The following is a 20,643-nucleotide window of genomic DNA, read 5'->3' on the forward strand; positions in this document are numbered from 1 at the left end:
CAGCAACCTCTTTGACCTCAACCGCAGCAACTTCTTCCTTAGGAACATCGCCAAAGGCAACAGAAGCAAGGGCAAAAATGAACTATTGGGATTTCATCAAGATCAAAAGCTTTTGCACAGCAAAGGAAACAGTTAACAAAACCAAAAGACAACTGACAGAATGGGAGAAGATATTTGCAAACAACATATCAGATAAAGGCCTAGTATCCAAAATCTATAAAGAGCTTATCAAATTCAATACCCAAAGAACAAATAATCCAGTCAAGAAATGGGCAGAGGACATGAACAGACATTTCTGCAAAGAAGACATCCAGATGGCCAACAGACACATGAAAAAATGCTCCACATCACTCGGCATCAGGGAAATACAAATCAAAACCACAATGAGATACCACCTCACACCAGTCAGAATGGCTAAAATTAACAAGTCAAGAAATGACAGATGCTGGCGAGGATGCGGAGAGAGGGGAACCCTCCTACACTGCTGGTGGGAATGCAAACTGGTGCAACCACTCTGGAAAACAGTGTGGAGGTTCCTCAACAAACTGAAAATAGAGCTGCCCTATGACCCAGCGATTGCACTACTGGGTATATATCCTAAAGATGCAAACATGGTACTCCGAAGGGGCACGTGCACCCAAATGTTTATAGCAGCAATGTCCACAATAGCCAAACTGTGGAAAGCGCCTAGATGTCCATCAACAGATGAATGGATAAAGAAGAAGTGGTATATATACACAATGGAATACTATGCAGCCATCAAAAGACATGAAATCTTGCCATTTGCGATGACGTGGATGGAACTAGAGGGTATCATGCTTAGCGAAATAAGTCAGTCGGAGAAAGACAACTATCATATGATCTCTTTGATATGAGGAAGTGGAGATGCAAGGCGGGGGGGGTTGGGGGGAGGTAGGAAAAGAAAAAATGAAAAGATGGGATTGGGAGGGAGACAAACCATAAAAGACTCAATCTCAAAAAACAGACTGAGGTTTGCTGGGGGGAGGTTGACGGGAGAGGGTGGTGGGGAAATGGACATTGGGGAGGGTATGTGCTATGATGAGTGCTGTGAAATGTGTAAACCTGGCGATTCACAGTCCTGTACCCCTGGGGATAAAAATACATTATATGTTTATTAAAATAAAAAAATTTAAAAAAAAAAGATTCTCTCTCTCCTCTCCCTCTGCCTGTTCCTCTATTTCCCTCATAAATAAATAGATAGAGATAGAGATAAATGTAATGATTCATCTTGGTATTTTAGATTAATTTTGCAGCTTTATCCAAAAATGACTAATGACTGGATTATTTTTTGCATGAAAGTTAATTGATGATGATCTTCTTAAGCCTCTCTATCTTAGTAGATAGAATTAACTCTCTCTATCTTAGTAGGTTGACCTCATACATATGAGGAATATTTCTACAGCTCTGAATTTTAAACATGATGTTTGTTAGGAAATATCACATATCTAGTCACATTCCTGAATGAAAAACACCTTGGATATAAAATCTACCTGTGGCTCTGGTCTCAGTGCCAAGATGGCAGCAGGGGATCCTTTTGGCTGTAGACCTTCCTGGTGAGGCTGCCTGAAGCAGAGGTGCAGCTCCCTGGAAATGAAGAGAGTTCTCCTGTTCCAGAGAGTGCCAGGAGCAGTCTCTCAGGAACTTTCTGCTTCAGAAGCCAATGTCTACCTCCTGGCTGGAGTGGGGAGAATCCTTGTAAGAGCCCTGTAGAGGGGCATCCAGTAGCCTGAAACCAGTCTGGATAGAGTAAGATCCTTATTTGAATCCCTTGTGTAATCCATTTTTTCTTCAAAATCCAGTGGTTATTCAAAGCTAGCAGGAAATATATGTCCATTTTCGAATGTACAACGCATAGGCAAGCAGAGATTGTTTCTGCTAGCTCTCTTTCCAGGTGTCATTCATTTGCACTTCTTCCCAACAAACCTTCTCATAATACTTGTTATAGTAGATGATACTATTTATATGACAAATGACAGGCACCACTCAATGTTAACCTGGTATTAGACGTGTATGTTTTCATTACCTCAGGTAATAAAGTTTTCAACTGTGTTATGTGTGGGATAGCGTTGTTTTTACTGAACTGTATCCTATCACTCATGTATTTATGTGACATCTTGAAAACTTTTACTAAGGAAAATGTAAACATCTTCCATCCTATTTTCACAGAGCTACCAAATTATGATTGTGGTTTTATAGTTCAAAATGTAATGGATTAAAAAAAAAATTCCGTTGCTCCTTGGAGTGCCCTTAGCAACAGGTGTATAACAGAGCAACAACGCAATAATAACAGGATCTACAAGTTCAGCAAGAAAGATTTTGAAAAATTTAAAAAACATTTTAATCCCTAACTGCATAGACAGTTAATAGTGGGGCCCTGAGAGAATCATCCTGTGGAAGTGTAGTCAGGATTGGGAGTGAGGAGGGAGGAGTTCAAAATCTGCTTTCAATAAATGCTGATCTTGCCCAAGGGGGTTAACTTCCCAACATCTCAAACTTTAATCTATAGAATGAGGGATTTGGTCTAGATGTCCCGAAAACTCTCTCTCAGCTAGCATTGTTTTCATCTAAAAAGGTGGTGAAAGAGCGGTGGGATTAGGAGTTAGGGTTAGGAAATGGAGCTTTTAAATTTCTGTGCTGGGTTTTAGTCTCTCCTTGAAAACGAAGTATGAAGTAGGGGCACCTGGGTGGCTCAGTTGGTTAAGCATCTGCCTTCAGCTCAGGTTATGATCTCTGGGTCCAGGGATCAAGGCTCCCTCAATGGGAAGTCTGCTTCTCCCTCACTCTGTGCCCCCTCCCCCTCGCTTGTGCACACTCTGTCTTTCATTCTGTCTCTCAAATAAATAAATCTTTAAAAAAATGAAAGATGAAACTAAATTATCTTCTCAGAACTTCTAGATAGAAAATTCTCTATATTCTGGCATACATTCATAGTCTGTTTGCACAGTTTTTCCCAAAAAAGGTGGTAGGAATGATTAGGAATAGGTAGGAATGTTTATGTGATCTCAACCCCCTCTAAAGTCCACAATTGATAGATAAGAAAGTATCAATGCCATTTATACATCAGGATTTTTCTCCTGCAACGCACAGACCACTTTCTCCCAAATGGTTTAAGTGAAAAGGAAAAATATATTATCTCACACAATTAGATGTCCAGAGAAAATGTTGGGCTCCAGATGCTCTGTGGTACTCCATGATCCCCCATTTCTATGCAGCTACTTTCTTAGTGTTGGCTTTGCTCTAAAATGGTAAATCCCGTCAGTTCCAACATGGCAGCCTATGGCTAACTGCTTCCTTGTTTGTGTCCAGCAAGGATAGAGAGGAACCTCCAGCATGGAGTCCCTTATTATTATTATTTTTTTTACTATTTATCATACTCCAACAACTACATATTTTATACCTCCTTGCTCTGTACCCCCCATCCTTTCTTTCTTTCCTTTCTTTCTTGTTTTGTTTTGGTTGTCTCTCCTCACAAGAGTAGAAGCATGATAAGAGGAGAATTTTTGCTCATTTATGTCTTTTGTTCACTGTTGTTTCCAGCACGGTGCCTCTGATGTAGTAGTCCCTCAGTAAACATTTATTGAATGAATGAACGTTTTTGGTGTTTTATAAGCAAGTGTTGCATTACGTATTTCTCTGAGCTTTAAAGTGACATCTTCTGTATTTTAGAAGGTATCAAAATGACAGAAATTACATAAATCTGGCTAAAACATTTTTGTTTTCACCCCATTTGTTTTTAAGGCTTTGTTTTACTCTTCATCTTTTAAAATCACTAAATGGAAACATGATTTTCTAGGAGAAATTTCCATCAGAAAATTGAGTAATTTCCTTATTTGAATCCCCTTTGTAATCCATTTTTTTCTTCGAGATGAAATGCCAGTTTCTTTAAATCTAGTGGTAAATAAAATTTCCCATTTCAAATGTACAATGTGTAGGCAAGGGGAGATTGTTTCTGCTAGCTTCCTTTTCTGGTGTCATTCATTTGAATAATACATTCTCAACAAATCTCCTCATAAGACTTGTTACAGTAAATGATATTATTTATATGACAAGTAACAGGCAGTACTTTAGCAGTACTTGCTAACCTTTTATTATACACATACGTTTTCATTTCAGTTATTATAATACTTATATGAGTTTTTCTGAACAAAATAAAGTGAGAATTGTTTTTCCCCCTCAGTGACACTATTATGTCACTGACCTAGAGTGGCATTTAGTGATCTTGTGTCTACCCATTACCAGCGGTTCTGTCAAGTTGTCACTAAAATAGTATATTCAGGTAATTAGTCTTATATGAAAGGACTCCCTCCTTTTGGACAGCAGTCTGTTCTATTCCTGCCTGATGAACCTTCTAGGAATTCAGGTCCTGTTCAGCCCTCCCCTCTTTTTTGTATAAAATAGTAATTAAACTCCAAAAGAACCTGAGCTGTGGGGACCCAACCTTTGTATCAAACTTTGTCCCATTACTTCCCTTGAGACATTGTGTTTTTTTAGCCAAAATAAGCTACATACTGTTTGTTCATCCAGGACTCTTGTTTTTTTCCCCCACACTCAAGTTTCTTGAGCTTTGAATGTTCTATCTCCTTATAGCAAATCCATAGTTTTTTCTAGAGCAATTTATATGGCACCTCTATTATAAGACTCCACACTTTCTCCAGTTAGGAGTTACTTTGTTTTCTTCTTTATTTCCTTAGTATTTTGGTTATTCAGCTGTTCCTCTCCATGGCACTTACATAGATCTGTGATAGTAAAGTTATTTGTTTGGACTTTCTCACTGACTTGAGTGTAGAAGTTTTGCTTAACATGAGGATCTAGATAAGATTCTTCTTTGAGACTCCACAGTCTGTGCTATTGCTGAGCATTCTCTGTATGACCTCCAGGACTGTTTACAGAAGTAGCTCATCTGCACATTTCCATCAAACTGAGCAGTACCCCAGGTGCTAAAATGGGTCAAAGAAATACATGTGTTTGTTGAAGTACCAGGAAAAGAGGGAAAAAATACAAACACATCAGTTGCCCAGTCCACCATGCCAGGATAGGGTTAACTATAGTCAGGGCAGAGGATAGGAATGGCCAGCCATGGGTGTGATCATTCATTACCGGTCATGGGTCAGTCGCTTGCCTTGGTTTTATGAAGTGATTCATTGGAAGAGAAATAAGCATCATCTAAATAGCCAAAATGAGGGGCGCCTGGGTGGCTCAGTTGTTGAGCATTTGCCTTTGGCTTGGGTCATGATCCCAGGGTCCTGGGATGGAGCCCCGCATTGGGCTCCCCGCTCAGTGGAAAGCCTGCTTCTCCCTCTTCCACTCCTTCTGCTAGTGTTTCCTTTCTCACTGTGTCTCTCTATATCAAATAAATAAATAAAATCTTAAAAAAAAAAAAAAAAGCCAAAATGGTACCCCACAATCTTACATCAGGGTTCAGCCTCTCTATAGACTACTGCCCTGTCATTTCCCTTTACCCTTGTCAGAGAGCAGTTCACTTTCTGGTGGTCCATTTCCCCAGAGCTGTTATATATGAATGAGGGGAGGGCAAGCAGAACTTCATTTCTCATTACCTTCTTTCCTTCCAAGACTCCAGCCGAAGATTCAGGGGAGGGGAGGGTGTGGCGAGGAAACTTACTTATTTTTGGTCCCATTGCTTTATCTTACTTGGGGAAGCAAGGCTGGTGATTGTACTCATCAGAACATTTCTCTCAGCAGTTCATACCAAGCAATTTGGAGTTGTTCTTGGATGCTTGTCTACTCCATAGCTAACCTAAGCATAGTATGATTTTAGCTCATATTTCTGGAGGAGGAAAATCTTCAAAGTCTTTCAGCACTTGCAGTACCTTTCCACATCTTCCAAGGTTAGACAATTGCAAACAGATCATAGGTGTATAATAAATGTTAGTTGAATGAATGAATAATTATTTGGTTAAATAGGTACCTGTAGAGAACAAAAGAATTTTGAAAATTTTTTCATTAATTTTTTATCAGCTACATTTATAATATTAAATAATAGATGATCGATGTAAAAAAAAATTAAACTCTCTTATAGTGAGTATAAGAAAAAAAGTAAACTACCACTCCATCCACACTTTATTTCCTGAGCCCAGTATCATTCAGCACAGGCTGTCTGTTCAAAGTGTCTAGAGTATTACCATCCCCTCTTACTTCCCTTTTAACTACATACTGCTTTCAACTTGATGTCCCCCTTTCCCCCTTCCCACCCCAACTTATATCTTAAACATGTTTTGTTGTTAATACTCATAGACATATTGCTTTCGTTTTAATAGGTAAACATTTTTTGTTATATTAATGTGCCATATTTTAAAAAAAGATTATTTATTTATTTATTTGACAGCCAGAGATCCCAAGTAGGCGGAGAGGCAGGCAGTGGGGGGGGGGGGAGCAGGCTTCCTGTTGATCAGAGAGCCTGATGCGGGGCTTGATCCCAAGACCTCGAGATCTTGACCTGAGCCGAAGGCAGAGGATTAACCTACTGAGACACCCAGGCACCTCAATGTGCCATATTTTATTTAACCAGAACATAGTTAATTTAGGACAGTTAAGAATATTTCAGATTTTTCACTGTTTACTAAAAACATAAAGAGAACATTGTTATTAATGTATCTTTGCTTATTTCTACATCTATGTCTATTAATTTCCAGGAGAGATGCTGATTTAATACTTGCCCTATGGGAAGTATTTTAATTTTTAAGATTTATTTATTTATTTGAGAGAGAGAGCGAGCAAGTGCATGCTCATGAGCAGGAGGGGCAGAGGCACAGGGAGAGAGCATCCCAAGCAGAATTCGTGCTGAGCGTAGAGCCTAACATGTGCCTTGATCCCAGCACCCTGAGATCACGACCTAAGCTGAAACCCAGAGTCTGACGCTCAACCGACTCTGCCACCAAGGCCCCCGGGGAAGTATTTTAATTTTTAATAGATGTTGACCAATCTCCTCTTGTACCTCAGTAACATCTGGCCTCAAATAGTGTATGAGTGTATTTATTACTTAAATCCTTGCCAGTGTTCAATATTATTTGGATTAATTTGCTCTGAGTTTCATGTTTGGATTTCCTCCCAGATGATTGCTCTCCTCCCCCTTCAGTCCTGTGTTGGTGTGTTGGGGGATGGGGTCTGTCAGACCATCATGCCTGTAGGTCTCTCAGACTTTAAACCCTGCAGTTTTCTAGGCAGAAGCCTGGCAAAGTGGTTTGGAAATCAGAGACCTGGCTCTTGACGCAGCTTGGCCCTCAGCTAGCTGTTGCTACCTTGAATTGGTCCATTTTGTTTCTTTATTTCTCATTTTGCTAGGATGTAATTATCAGATGTTTAATGCCTATGTGACATTTTTCCTAGATCTCTGAGAATGAATTGGAGAAAAAGAGGGCAAGAAAGGAGAAGTGATGTACCAAATTGTATGACTTTTGACAATCTCTCTGGGGCCTCGATGTTCTTATCTAAGAAAGTGCATCGGTTGGACTGAATGTCCTCCAAGTCCTGTTTAATGAGTTAATATTTTTTTTTTTAATTTTTATTTATTTATTTGACAGACAGATCACAAGTAGGCAGAGAGGCAAGCAGAGAGAGAAGGGAGGAAGCAGGCTCCCTGCTGAGCAGAGAGCCCGATGCGGGGCTCGATCCCAGGACGCTGGGATCATGACCTGAGCCGAAGGCAGCGGCTTTAACCCACTGAGCCACCCAGGCGCCCCCCTCCAAGTCCTGTTTAGATCTGTCAGTCAGTGAATCTGTATTCAAAATGATGTGGGGGGAAAAAAAAAGTCCTATGCCAAAAGTTCTAAGGTATTCCTGTTCCACCCAGTGGGCTTCGGTGGGGCTTAGAGATGCACAATTTGAAATGGTTATAATTTCATTTCTGTCTGTTCTTCTTTGGTAGGCATTGTGATCTTGCTGTAGGAACAGTTTCCTCATTCTCTTTCTAGTCCCCTTTCTTACTGTGTCGTCTGTGGAACTCATAAAACCCACTTTGAATTGGCCGTTTCCAGTTTCCTCGTAAGTGTTACTTTAACTTATGCAGTTAAGGTGATGGAGTTTTATACATGACACACAAATGTTGATTCAGAGATCACGAACTTAAATATCCATCCAGTATCAGGCTGTAGAGTCTCCGCCGCTCTTGGAGGACAAGGAGGGTGGGGAGGGAAACGTAGCGGTGTTGTCTTAGATGGAGGGCAGTTGTGTAGCTCTGGGCATACAACTTGTATCCACATTTGGTTTTTCTAGAAAAGCCAATGTGTAATGCATTTTATGTGAGATCCTCCAGTTTTTAAATACTTAACAAATTCCAGAAACGTTGCAGAAGCCAAACAAACCAAGCCTGTAGGTTGGATTTCACTCTGCCGTAAACCTACCTGAAGTTTAGAACCTTTTCTTTTTTTCATTGATGTTGCCTTATTGTTTATGAGCTTCTCTCCTTCTGGGTAGAATGTTAGGATGTAATATCAGTTTCTAACATGAGCTTCTTGGAATAGAATTTCAAATAAATCTTTTACCATCTCTTCCATAATCTGAAACATGAGTGGAAATAAAATAATGACTTCTTAGTTATAGCGGTAGTATATAGCATTTCATCTACTTATGAAAGGGAAACTCCTAATGACATCCTATCTGTAGGATACTTCTTTGCTTCTTTTTAAAATTCAGTGAAATCTATAGCCTCAGTGTGTTTGCCAGTTATTACACAATAAGAATGCATTTATTTCGATCAACATATCCGGCTGAACTAAACACATTATAAGAAGATAACCAGCCAACAGCAGAGTGCCGTATTAGGAACTGTGCCACTGATGGCAAGTTATGGAAGATCATTTAAGGATTTTTTCTTTTTTTTTTAAATATTTTATTAATTTATTTGACAGAGAGAGTGAGATCACAAGTAGGCAGAGAGGCAGGCAGAAAGAGAGGGAGAATCAGGCTTCCTGCTGAGCAGAGAGCCTCATGCGGGGCTCGATCCCAGGACCCTGAGATCATGACCTGAGCCGAAGGCAGAGGCTTAACCCCCTGAGCCACCCAGGCGCCCCGGATTTTATTTTTCATGTTTATGCATGCATTATTTAATCTGCACTTAACAGGCAGCTTCTCTAAACTCAGCCCTGAATTGCGTGCTATGAGCACAGCTGGAGTAAGAGCAAATAATGAGTGATGGGGTATACAGACAGGTGGAAATAGGGAATCAGGTAATTTTAACACCGGGATGAGACACCTCACAGTGGGGACGGACTCATCAAAAATGCCCTAACCTGAGCCCCGGCAGTCTGCAGAGACTTCCGAAGGAAATGATAGCCAACTTAAGATCTGAATAGCTGATACAAAGGAGGGGCTCTGAGGCTGTGGGAGCCGGAAGGGCAGAGGGAGGAGGATCCGGGCAACAGAGCTGTGCAGCCATATTGGCTGGAGTTCAGAGCATGGGGGAGAGTCGGGAAAGCTCCCTCAAGACCCCTTTTTGTGCGGGTCTCGTGAGTCCTGTTAAGCAGCCCTTGAAACTTGCAAAGAAGAGAAGAGCCTTGATCAGACAGACAATTTTTATTTATTATTATTTTTTAAAGGTTTTATTCATTTATTTGACAGAGAGAGAGACAGCAAGAGGGAACACAAGCAGGGGGAGTGGAAGAGGGAGAAGCAGGTTTCCCTCTGGGTAGGAAGCCCAATGTGGGGCTCCATCCCAGGACCCTGGGATCATGACCTGAGCCAAAGGCAGATGCTCAGCGACTGAGCCACCCAGGCACCCCAGATGGACAATTTTAAAAGCCAATTTGAGGGATGCCTGGGTGGCTCACTTGGTTGAGCATCTGCCTTTGGCTCAGGTCATGGTCCCAGAAGCCTGGGATTGAGTCCACATCAGGCTCCTAGCTCGGCAGGGAGCCTGTTTCTTCCTCTACCTGCCATTCTCCCCTACTTCTGTTCTCTCTCTCTCTGACTAATAAATAAATTAAAAAAAAAAATAAAAGCCAATCTGAATCACAATTTTCCCTTTAGTTCTCTCCTTTTCTAAAATTTTTAAAAAGATTTTATTTATTTATTTGGCAGAGAGAGAGAGAGAGAAAGATCACAAGTAGGCAGGCAGAGGAGAGGGGAAGCAGGCTCCCCACTGAGCAGAGAGCCCGAAGCAGGGACTCTATCCCAGGATCCTGAGATCAGGACCTGAGCCGAAGGTAGAGGCTTAACCCACTGAGCCACCCAGGTGCCGCCCTTTAGCTCTCTTCTTATTACTGTCTTTTTAGACCTCTCTCGTGTAGGTGTGTGACTGCACAGGTGCCTCCGATGGCCTCTGGCCTTCTTAGCTTCACGGTTTTTACCTGGGTAGCTATGAAGATAAATAGAAACCAATGACCACAGCAAAGCACTAGGAAAGAAGACTAGAAAACCAAGACTGTGAGAGAAGCAGATAATCCTGATTTTGATCCCAGAGATAGATTTGCACTGTATTGCAGAGGCTGGGGGCCAGGAGCTGAGACTTAGGGCCAGACTTCTGTGTATTTTGGTTTCTTTAGTTTTCAAATGAAGAGTTGTATTATACACGGTAGAAAGTGACACTCAAAAACTCTTTTCTCGTGTGCATGATGGGTCAGTCACCCTGTGTGTGTGTCAAATCACAGATGTATTTAATGCACTAAGATTTGACATGTATGTGTATGTATTTGTGTATGTATAATGTTTATGAAGCAAGAAGAAGTTTTGTTTTGTTTGTTTTAAGGAAGTTTTATTAGAAAGGGCAATGTCGATCGGTAGGAGTTGGAACACATTTGCGAATCCAGTGGTGACGCTTATGACAGCTCATGCTTCCCATGTTCTCAGGAGCTGCTTCTTACGTTTCTTACATGGAGGCACGTCGTATGAGCAGAAACTATTGTCAGTGCCAGGCTTAAGCGTCCCTTGGAGAGACACTAAGAAAGGCCCCTCTGCAGTCACGGCATTTGAAGCTCCAGTGTCAGGAGTCAGTTTCCTGGCTGGGTGAATGTATCGTCAGATTCCTCTTGGGGGGAGACGAAGGTGCAAAACTTGAGACCATAGTCGAGAAACCCCTTTTTCTCCCCTTTGTCATTTTCTCCAATGGCAGTTTGTTTTTTAACTACCACGACAATCGGAAGCCACCATGTTAATTTAGAAACGTAAAACATGTAATATACACCTTACCTGTAACTTTACCCCCACAGTTATCACAGCAGAGAAATGTTTTATCATCCGCAAGTGTATCATACCTTGTATGAAATCTAACACTTCTAAGATGTTGCCAGTTTTGGACAACTAGATAGTGACTTTAAAGAAGATAACATGAGACTCTGTTAAGATTTTTAAAAGCCGTTCTTATCATTCTTGTACTGAAGCGGCTTCTCTAGTGTAGGGATTTAGGCCGTCCTCACGTTCAGGGAAGGCGGGGTGGGAGGAGCTGCTCCCCAAATTCATTAACATTTTACTCATGTAACTTGGCATCATTTTATTTTTTATCATCATATATTTCTGAATACTGAACACTTGAGAGATCGTTCTATCCTTTGTAGGCATATTTGTTTTCCTGTCTTGCTCTTTGTGTATTTCCAAATACAGAAAAAATCTCCTTCACAGGCTGCCGTAGCTTGAAGAAGAGACAAGAAATGAGAGCTCTCAGAGACTGGAGCTTGCCAGTCCTGCCGCCATATGATTCAGAAGGCAGTCCCCGGCCGAACCCTTTATTACCTTTCTGACGTTAAATAACATGTCCATGCCCTGAACACTGATGTGGGGCTAGAATGGTGGGCACTGTGTCATTTAGTTGTTGAGCATCACTGAGCCCGGAGAGGAAGGAGGGCCTGGGGGGAGGGGAGCAAATTGGGAGGCAGGGTATTAGTGACCTTACCATCAGCGACAGAGGTCCCTCAGCTGGGCCGAGATGAGCTCGGGTCCCCACCAGGGCCACCACTGACTGGGGGCGGTAGGAAGGATTTCATGGCCTTCTCCAGGCCAGGGGACAGTTTTGTTGTGGGAAGGTGGAAGGTCATTGCCCGCCTGTAGGGTATCTGGTGCTGGGGGCCTGTGCACTTTCCACTGAATTAAGTTGTAATTTGAAACTTTTATAGCTTTGACTGTGTTATTAAGTCACATGAACTAGTGGTATGTTTGAAATTTCAATTCAGGGAATATTCAAGCATAAGAATTAACCCCATCCAAAATCCATCTTCATTTTTTATAGTCTTTCCCTTCTTCCTTCTGTGTTCATGATCTGTTTATGGTATCTCAAGACCTGCTGATTGTATTTGTTTATCAAAGCACTGGTTCTGATGAAGGGCTTATTGCCGGCATTTTACATAAAACCTTATTCCTTCACAGATCTCAAAAATTGTGGCACTGAAAAGCACATATATAATGATGACCTTACCAACATTTAATTTATATGAAAAAGCTTTATAACTTTTTTTTTAAACTGAACAGGAAAAGCACACATTTTTCAAAATACCATCAAAATTTCCGAATAAAGATTTCTCTTTTCCTTCTAGCCCAACACTTTTTATCTTTCAGTGGCATCTATCTCAGCAGGTGTGTATGTGTGTGTGGGTGTGTGCGTGCACGTGTGTAAGAGAGACAGGCGGGTGGGAGAGAGAGAGGGTAATAGATACCAGGTAAACCAACTGATTGATTGTCTTGCTGTTTCTTTTGATTTGCTTGTGGAATGGTGAATAGATTGCAGTGTAACTAAGTGCATAAACACATGCGTACACACACATGCAGCCCACAAACGTGCTACCCGTTTCTCCCTATCAAAACCATAACACAATGATTTTTAAGCTTGAGAGTGCATAAGCATTGAATAGAAGGCTTGGTCAAAATATTGAATGCCAGCTTCATAGGGACAGTGTTTCTCCTGTCTGTGTTTCTCCTGTTGCCTAGTGATTAGCACATGGTAGATATTAAATAAATATTTTGTGCATGATTCTTAGGTCCCATCCCCGCAATTTTGGATCTGGTGGCTTGGGATAGAGTCCAATGAATTTGCATTGACAGCGGTTGGTATGGAGTGGATCATTGAAGGACCATGCTTTGAGAAACACCTCCTGGTGGGCCTGTGCCAGTGGCGGTGGTGACTTGACCAGTCTGATTCCTGACAAAGGGCAGTAGAGTTTCCCGTGTCTGGAATTAAGCTGCAAAATTACCCGGCTTTGTGGAGGAATCTGACTGCACTCCACCACTGGAATGGTATCTTGCAACGTCGGGTATCTTATGTGCAAGCTCCTAGGTACTGGGACTTGAAGCCATGGCAAAGAAAATATTTTATGACTTTATACTTCTGTTTATTTTTGTGAAATACGATAATAGCTATTCACATATTTTCATGTAAGGATTGGGATTGAGTTACATCTCGTTGAACAGTGATTGCTATTATGGTTCCAATGTTTATTCTTCTTAACCAGAAGACATGAGGGGCTTGGTGCCAAACCACACATCTTTTTTAATTGCAGACTTTGTAGTATTCTTACTGACTATACATGTAACCCACAAGTAATGAAGTATAAAGTAGTTCAAATACAGCAAACCACCTAACAGCTTTTAAACTTAGTTACTATAGTGCCTAGTTACTATAGGCAGACAAAAAACAGCTCTTCTGTTACCAAGGCTCCCAGAAACCCTCAGCTCCTGCTTTGAAGACAAAAGTACCTGGAGCGTAAGTACCACTATTCCCAACCCTGTCACTTAGCCAGATTTGTTTCTGCAGAAGTTACTAGCAAGATGTTTACATTAGAGAAAACCACCTGTCTGCTTTCCCATACATACATGCCTGGATCTTTCTAGTGGCAAATGGGAACAGGATCAGCTACTGCATGGAAAAGCAGCTGCTGGGTCATTTACAAGTTCATCTGGGGGTAATTGGAGGCAATCAAACTCGGAATCTTTTTCGGTGAGTACATTAATCTTAATGCAGGAAAGTAACTATTTAGACAAGGAACAGTTTCAACATTTTGGATTAACGCCTGATATGGGAGCAAATTACAGGCTGATACGGGGCCTGCAGTATTCCAAGGTAGGAAAAGAGCCTACAAGCTCTTTATAAAATACAAGCATTTGCACCAGTGCCCTGGCAAGGAGGGATTAGTAATGAGGCAGGATTAGTAGTGAAGGATCACATTGCAGTTACAATGAGTCATTATTGTAGATGTGTTAATTGTGTAGTTAAACATCTGTATGCCTTTTAGTGCTATTTCAGTTCGCTTTAGCCAACCCACTTGTAACAAAGAACTTTTCAAGACCTTGTTTATAGTCTAAAAGGAATGTATCTGTATTGTCAACAATTCAAATGATACAGAAAGGTACATGTAGAAAATTAAAATTAAATTGTTTCCAGATTCCTCCCCTCAGCTGTAACCTAGTTTGATAAGCAGATTCCTCCTTTTTTTTTTTTTACCCCGTGTGCACCCTTTGGTGGCAGATTAATCAGTTTGAACGTTAACAGTGGTAAAAGTAACGACGCCTTTGTGATAAAGTTAAAATTGCTTTGAGCCAGGTAAACTCTATTAGGTGGAACCATGTGAAATTGCTGTGTTAGTAGGTCAAAAATGTCAAATATTGACAGTTTTATGTGGTTCAGCTATACTATGAGAGGTATTTGTTCTTTGAAGTGATTCCTGGTGGTCCTGGGAGACCGCAGTGTGGAGGTGTCCCCCCGCAGACTGCCCTTTGCCAGTAGTGAGGTGGGGGATAAACAGGTATCCACTGCAAGGGGGAGTGGTCGGGTCTGTAATTTTTAGTACCACATCTCATTCAGGGTTGCGATGTTGGGGATATTCGGAGTGGAGCAAAGCAGGAAGAATATGCAGTGGGATTGAATTTCTGTCTATCCCTGAATAGAAGAAATTAGCTCCAGAGCAAGTAAAAACAGTAGACTTTTTTTTTTTTTTTTTAATGGCGGCTAGAAAGCGATTTACATGATATTTATAAAGTGATCCTAACATGCTGTATTATCTTTCCATGTTTGGATGATACCTGGTGGTCAAGAAACATGTCTCCAAATCCTATAATGTGATTTTAGCTTAATTAAGTTTATATGATACCACATTTTGACTTTGTGTTTTGGGTGATTCATGACCTCTTTTTCCCGTAACACAGAGATGACTCTCTGTATGTGTGTGCATACAACGTATAAAAAGCAAAACATGGAGTCAAAGATATGGTTCCATTTTTTAACCTCTTTCTTGCACTTTTTCATTTGTTAGTTTATGGGTGTGTGCGTGTGTTTGTGTTTATTTATCATATTAGATATCATTAAGGGAAGGGTTTGGAGCTAAGTAAAACCACAGCCTTTCTCCTGTTGTGTAGCTGAACTAGGCAGCATACCTTGCAGAACCTGTGTACAGGTTAACCTAGGAGCTGTGTAGCGGTTCATTTCTCTGTCTAGACCACCTAGTCTTCACAGACACAGTTAAACGAGTGATCTCTTATTTTCTCTGCATGCATTTTTTGGAGAGGGGATTATTGGTTTTGTTTTGTTTTGTTTTGTTTTGTGTTTTGTTTTGTTTTGCTCTTTACCCTTCAGATTTTCCCATTCAGAATACTTGAGCTATGAAAATATTCAGAATGTACTAGCAAGTAACTTCTCATTGAAAGTAAGTATTTTCATTATTTCTAGTATAAAGTGAATTTTAGCAGCCTTAGAGCTAGTTAGCTGTGCACTTAAAGAAAAAGTTTATGTCTATTGTAAGTTGTAGCTTGAGGTAAGGTTAGCTCCTTGGGTTTAAGGGGTAGTCGTGTTTGTCTTCTAGAAACATGAAGTAGCAGCCCCTCCAAGTGTACCCCTCTGGAAAAGAAAACATTTTTAAAAAAGAGAGAGAGGAAAATATGAATGTGCTACTTCTTTCCAGAGGCTAAAGGGGGAATGAGCAAGGATAGCTTGTGTGTATTTGTGGTGTGTCCTTTCCTAGTATGATATCATATAATGACTTAGAAAGCTGATAAATTAAATAAGGTTTTGTCCTTTCTTTCTCTATTAACATTGCTTGTAAGTGATAAAATGAACATACTCCAGGGTTGCCTGAGTGGTTGTCAGCTAAGCCTCTGACTTCAGCTCAGGTCATGATCTCAGGGTCATTAGATCTAGGCCTGTATTGGGCCCCATGCTCAGCGTGGGTGTTTGCTTGAGAATTCTCTCCTTCTCCCTCTCCTTGTGCTTCTCCCCAGGCTTGTGCATACTCTCTGTCTCTTTTTTTCTTAAATAAATAACTAAAATCTTTAAAAGAAAATGAACATACTCTGAACTCTTCTATTAGCTCAGAATTTATTTAATCATGGTGAAATTGGAACTTAGGCAAAATTTATCCCTTCCAAGTCAGAATGGAAATTGAAGATGTTTATTCTCAAAGTGGGAGGTGGAAGTTTCAATATGGCCGATAAGCAGATATCTGAAGCCTGCTACCAAATGAAGGGAGGCTCCATGTGTCCTTCTGGGACTTTGTCAGAGGCACACTTATCTTCCTGTTTTTGTATTGTTTCAACATCACAGTCTCGGAACTGTTGTTAGAATTTTACCCTCAACCGTAAAATTACAAGTCTTTTACATCACATACAGTTGAACTTTTTCAAACCTCAGTGGTGAAATGAATTTAAAATGTTGCCATATGTTTACTTAAAATTTGTGGAGAAACCAAGTGAGAAACCAAGCATGCTGGAGTTACCAGCGCTAATGTTACAGGATTTGTTTGTCAGTAAACGATGAGAAAATAACATGTGTTACATCCGTGATATTATTAGGATTACATGGAGTATTATTTTGACAGTGTTTGTCTTGGAAAGAGAGACATATTGGCTTTAGAACTTGTAGGTGCTAATCACTGGTCTGACTTGGCAGCCCAGGAGACTCACTTGCCTTGGTAACAGCAGGAATTACAGTTTCTGGCAACCTGCTGGGAGGGTCTGTCACCTTCACAGGATGTTGATAGAGATCCTGGATGGTTTTCTAACCTTCCATGCCTTTCCTCTGTCATCAGCTGTGCAATTAGTGGCTCTGTCCTTTTTCAAATGCAAATTAATGATGTTAAGCTCCAAAGAAAGAGGGTTTGCTTTCCAATACAGATATTGGTACCTCTTTAACTGATAGTGTACTTTAAGTATATATACATGAATTTAGAAGTCTGAAATCTGTAATAATTGAGACTTACAAGAAAGAAGTTTGGAGACTTTGAGTCTTCATGTCGAGATGGCCAAAAATATATAAAGAAATGACATGACTTTTTTTCTATAGTATTTGTCACTGTCAGGAACAAACCGTTTTTTTCCCAAGATGAATGATGGCAGAAATTCAATTTTCCTGAAATTGTAGGAAAAATGCCATGGGAAATGATGAGTGTGAAGACATTACTTTGAGAAATGAGCAACAATTTAGGTGTAAGTGGTGAGAAAAAAGCCTGTAATGGGACAGAGGTTGGGGGGGGGGCAGTTAAAAAAAAATCCGAAGGCAAAGGATCCTCAGGGCCTGGGATTCTTAATTTAGTGGGAGCTTCAGTACCTTTTCGGGGTTGTTGCTGATAAGGATGGATCCTTGCTGAATTTAACAGGCTAAGGGGGTAACTTGAAAAATGAAATGGGACAAGATTACAAATCCTGTTGTATAATATATTTCCAAAACTTGCCTCACTAAACCAGGTTGCTTTCATATAACCCAGGGATCTTTTAGGCCCTTGTTTCATTTCACCTGTCTTCGTCCTGTCCCTGGTGGGTGTGAAGTCCCATACCTGGTCATCGTTTTCAGATACCCTGTTGTGGTTTGAAATAATCGATCTCTGAGGATGAATCTGCCTTGGGAGTCTAGTGCAGGCCAACTGTCCTTGTTAAAATGAGCAAAGGTTGGTCCCCAGGTTAATATCTGAAAGCTAGCTGTTTCATGAAGTTTTAATTGTTGAACGCCGATGGGCCAGTTGAATAATTAAAAGAAGGAAGATTATAAATTGTTGGAATTAATACTATGAAACTTTATCATAAGTCTGTATGATGGTTGTGCCTTCACAGTTCGTGTGCTGTGATTTTATTGTTGTAATTGTTTTCCCATGTGTGCTAATTTACAAAGCTCAGATAAAATAAACTTGTAGATGTTTTTGCTGTAAGGTTTTTAGTGTATACAACTAACTTGCCCATGGCAGGTCTGTGTGAGATGGAAGAGAAAGCCTCATTATGTAGCCTGGACTTGTCTGGCTTTGGACTATACACGGTTTCTACTGATTGAGTTTCAGAGGGAACATACTTCTTGTTGTCTTCCAGTGTTGGAACCAGCCACATGAATTAATTTTCCTTCTGAACGGCCTTCTTTGGACTTACAGAAGTTTGTCTTGGGATTAAGGAATACAGTATATGGTCCTGAAACAGTTTTGCTTGTAGAAGTCTACAGAAATTCATAGCAATAACAATAGCTCTAATAAAACAACTGCTCACATTCATTGAGCTCGTACTAGAACTTATCAATCCATATGCTTTCTCCTTGCCTTTCTGGTGAATGACCAGTGCAGCCCCTCTTGCATGGTGATTACATATCTAAAATATGCTACATGATGTATATAATATCATTTTATTTGAGTAAAGTGTAAATAATCTAGATTTGCTTTTTTATGTATGTTAAAACATGGGTATATCTCTTTATTTTTTTAATAGAGTTTATTTTTTAATGTAGTTTTAGGCTCACAGCAAAATTGAGTGGCAGGTTCTCATATACTCCCTGCATACCACCACCTACCTCCTCCCTGCCCTTAAGCCTCCCCTACTATCAACATCTCTCACCACTGTGGTACATTCCTTACAATTGATTAACCTACACTGACACATCACTGTCACCTGAAGTCACCCATTAAGATTCATGGTTGGTGCTATAAATCTTTTTCTAAAGATGTGGTTTTGCGGTATTATTGGGTATCAAGAGTTTGTCCAGGGCCAGTAACTAGGTTCTTAATAAATAACTTGATGAATATATGAATGATTATAAGTTCTTGACAAAACACATGCAAAACATCTTTCTTTTTTCTCTTCAGGTTGTATACCAAAAACCAAAATTGAAGGTTAATTAAAATAAATAATGCTAGAGGAAGCTCCTGTTCTTTGAATATTCTACTTGAATGGTTATCAATGTAGGGGGAAATAATGGAATTGAAGAGCTTTGGACAGGTTTAAGAGACTGTGAAAAGGATAGAGGGGTATGGAGGACTTAGAAGAGGCAGACAGAATCACTCCGGAAAGGGAAAACTGGGACTCCATGAGGTTCACAGTATTGACTACAGAAAAGATAAAAAGTGAATAGGATTGGAAAGTGCTGGCTGGGGGAGAGATTCAGATATATAGCTATATAGTGAAGGGATGATACCCCTTGAAGATGGCAGTGAAAGTGAAAAAGGAAAGAATAGGGGAAAAAATAAGGATCCTGTAGAAATGAAAAAGAAACAGAACACCCGAGACTCTCTCCCTTTCTCCCACCAGCACCATCCATAATACCTACATAGAGGAGAGAAGAACTGATGTAAGAGAGAGCTCTCAAACTAAGAATGCAGTCCCTTGAATGAATGAAAATAGAACAAGCACATCTATATAAAACTGCTGTAAAAATTCAGAAAATATTAAATGCATTTCAGCTGATAAAAATGCTTTTCAAAAAACAACTATAAAATTAAAGAAAATTGTACACAACAAACTGTAATCTAAATTAGATTTTCTTATTCAGGGTATATGAAACCTAAAAAGCCCACCTTGAAGTGGTAATGCAAAAGCTAAGAAGAAAAATGCACAAAATTAAAAATGAAATCGGTTAACTGAACTCCGGGGAAAAATAGAAGAAAAGACAAAATCAAATCAGAAATGAAGACTAAGTTACAAGATGCCCAAGGGAAAATAGATTGAAATGTTAGCTGACCCAGTATATTCATATTTACATTAGATGTAAATGGTCTAAATATCAGTTAAATGTCAGAGGTTGACAGAATGGATTTAAAAAGCACATGACCCAATGATAGGCTGCTTATAAGAAACTTACATATTCAAATCTAATGACATTTGCAGGCTAAAAGAAGATGTAAAAAGATACATCATTAAAAATAAGCTGGAGTGGTTATGTTAATATCCCATAAAACAGGCTTCAGAGCAAAGAAAATTATCAAAGACAGAGAGACATATATATTGATACAGGAGCCAGTTCACAAAGAAACCATAGGAATCCTAAAGGTATAGACAGTAAACACCACCCACAAAGCAAAAGACACAAAGCAAAAGCTGGCAGAATTAAAATGAAGTTGACAGATCCCCAGTTACAGTTGGGAATGTCAACAACCCTCTCTTAGTCACTGATTGAACCATTATTCAGAAAGTCAGCAAGTATAGAGAGGAACTCAGCAACATTGTCAACCAGCAGAATCTTAACTGGCATTTATAGAACTCTCCACCCAAATTCACCAGAATATATTTTCCGTAAGTATGGCATGCATACCATGATAAACCACATCCTGGGTAATGAAACAAACCTTCACAAATTTAAAACAATTGAAAGCATACTGGGTATGTCCTCTGACCATAATGGAATCTAACTTAAGGTTAACAGCAGATAACACGTGAAATAGTTGGGGGGGGGAGCACTTCATCTAAATGAAAACCCTGTTCCACTACCCTTGATTCTGAATAGGTATTAGC

At 40.1% G+C, this 20,643-nt stretch overlaps 1 protein-coding gene across 1 annotated transcript in view; it reads left to right on the top strand.

Annotated features, from left to right (window-relative positions):
- CDK14 (cyclin dependent kinase 14) overlaps positions 1 to 20,643 on the top strand; it is a 582,239-nt gene that overhangs the window by 228,825 nt on the left and 332,771 nt on the right. The window lies entirely within an intron of this gene.

Source organism: Martes martes (genome assembly GCF_963455335.1).
Source record: "Martes martes genome assembly, chromosome: 11".
In the NCBI taxonomy this organism is placed as follows: Eukaryota; Metazoa; Chordata; class Mammalia; order Carnivora; family Mustelidae; genus Martes; species Martes martes.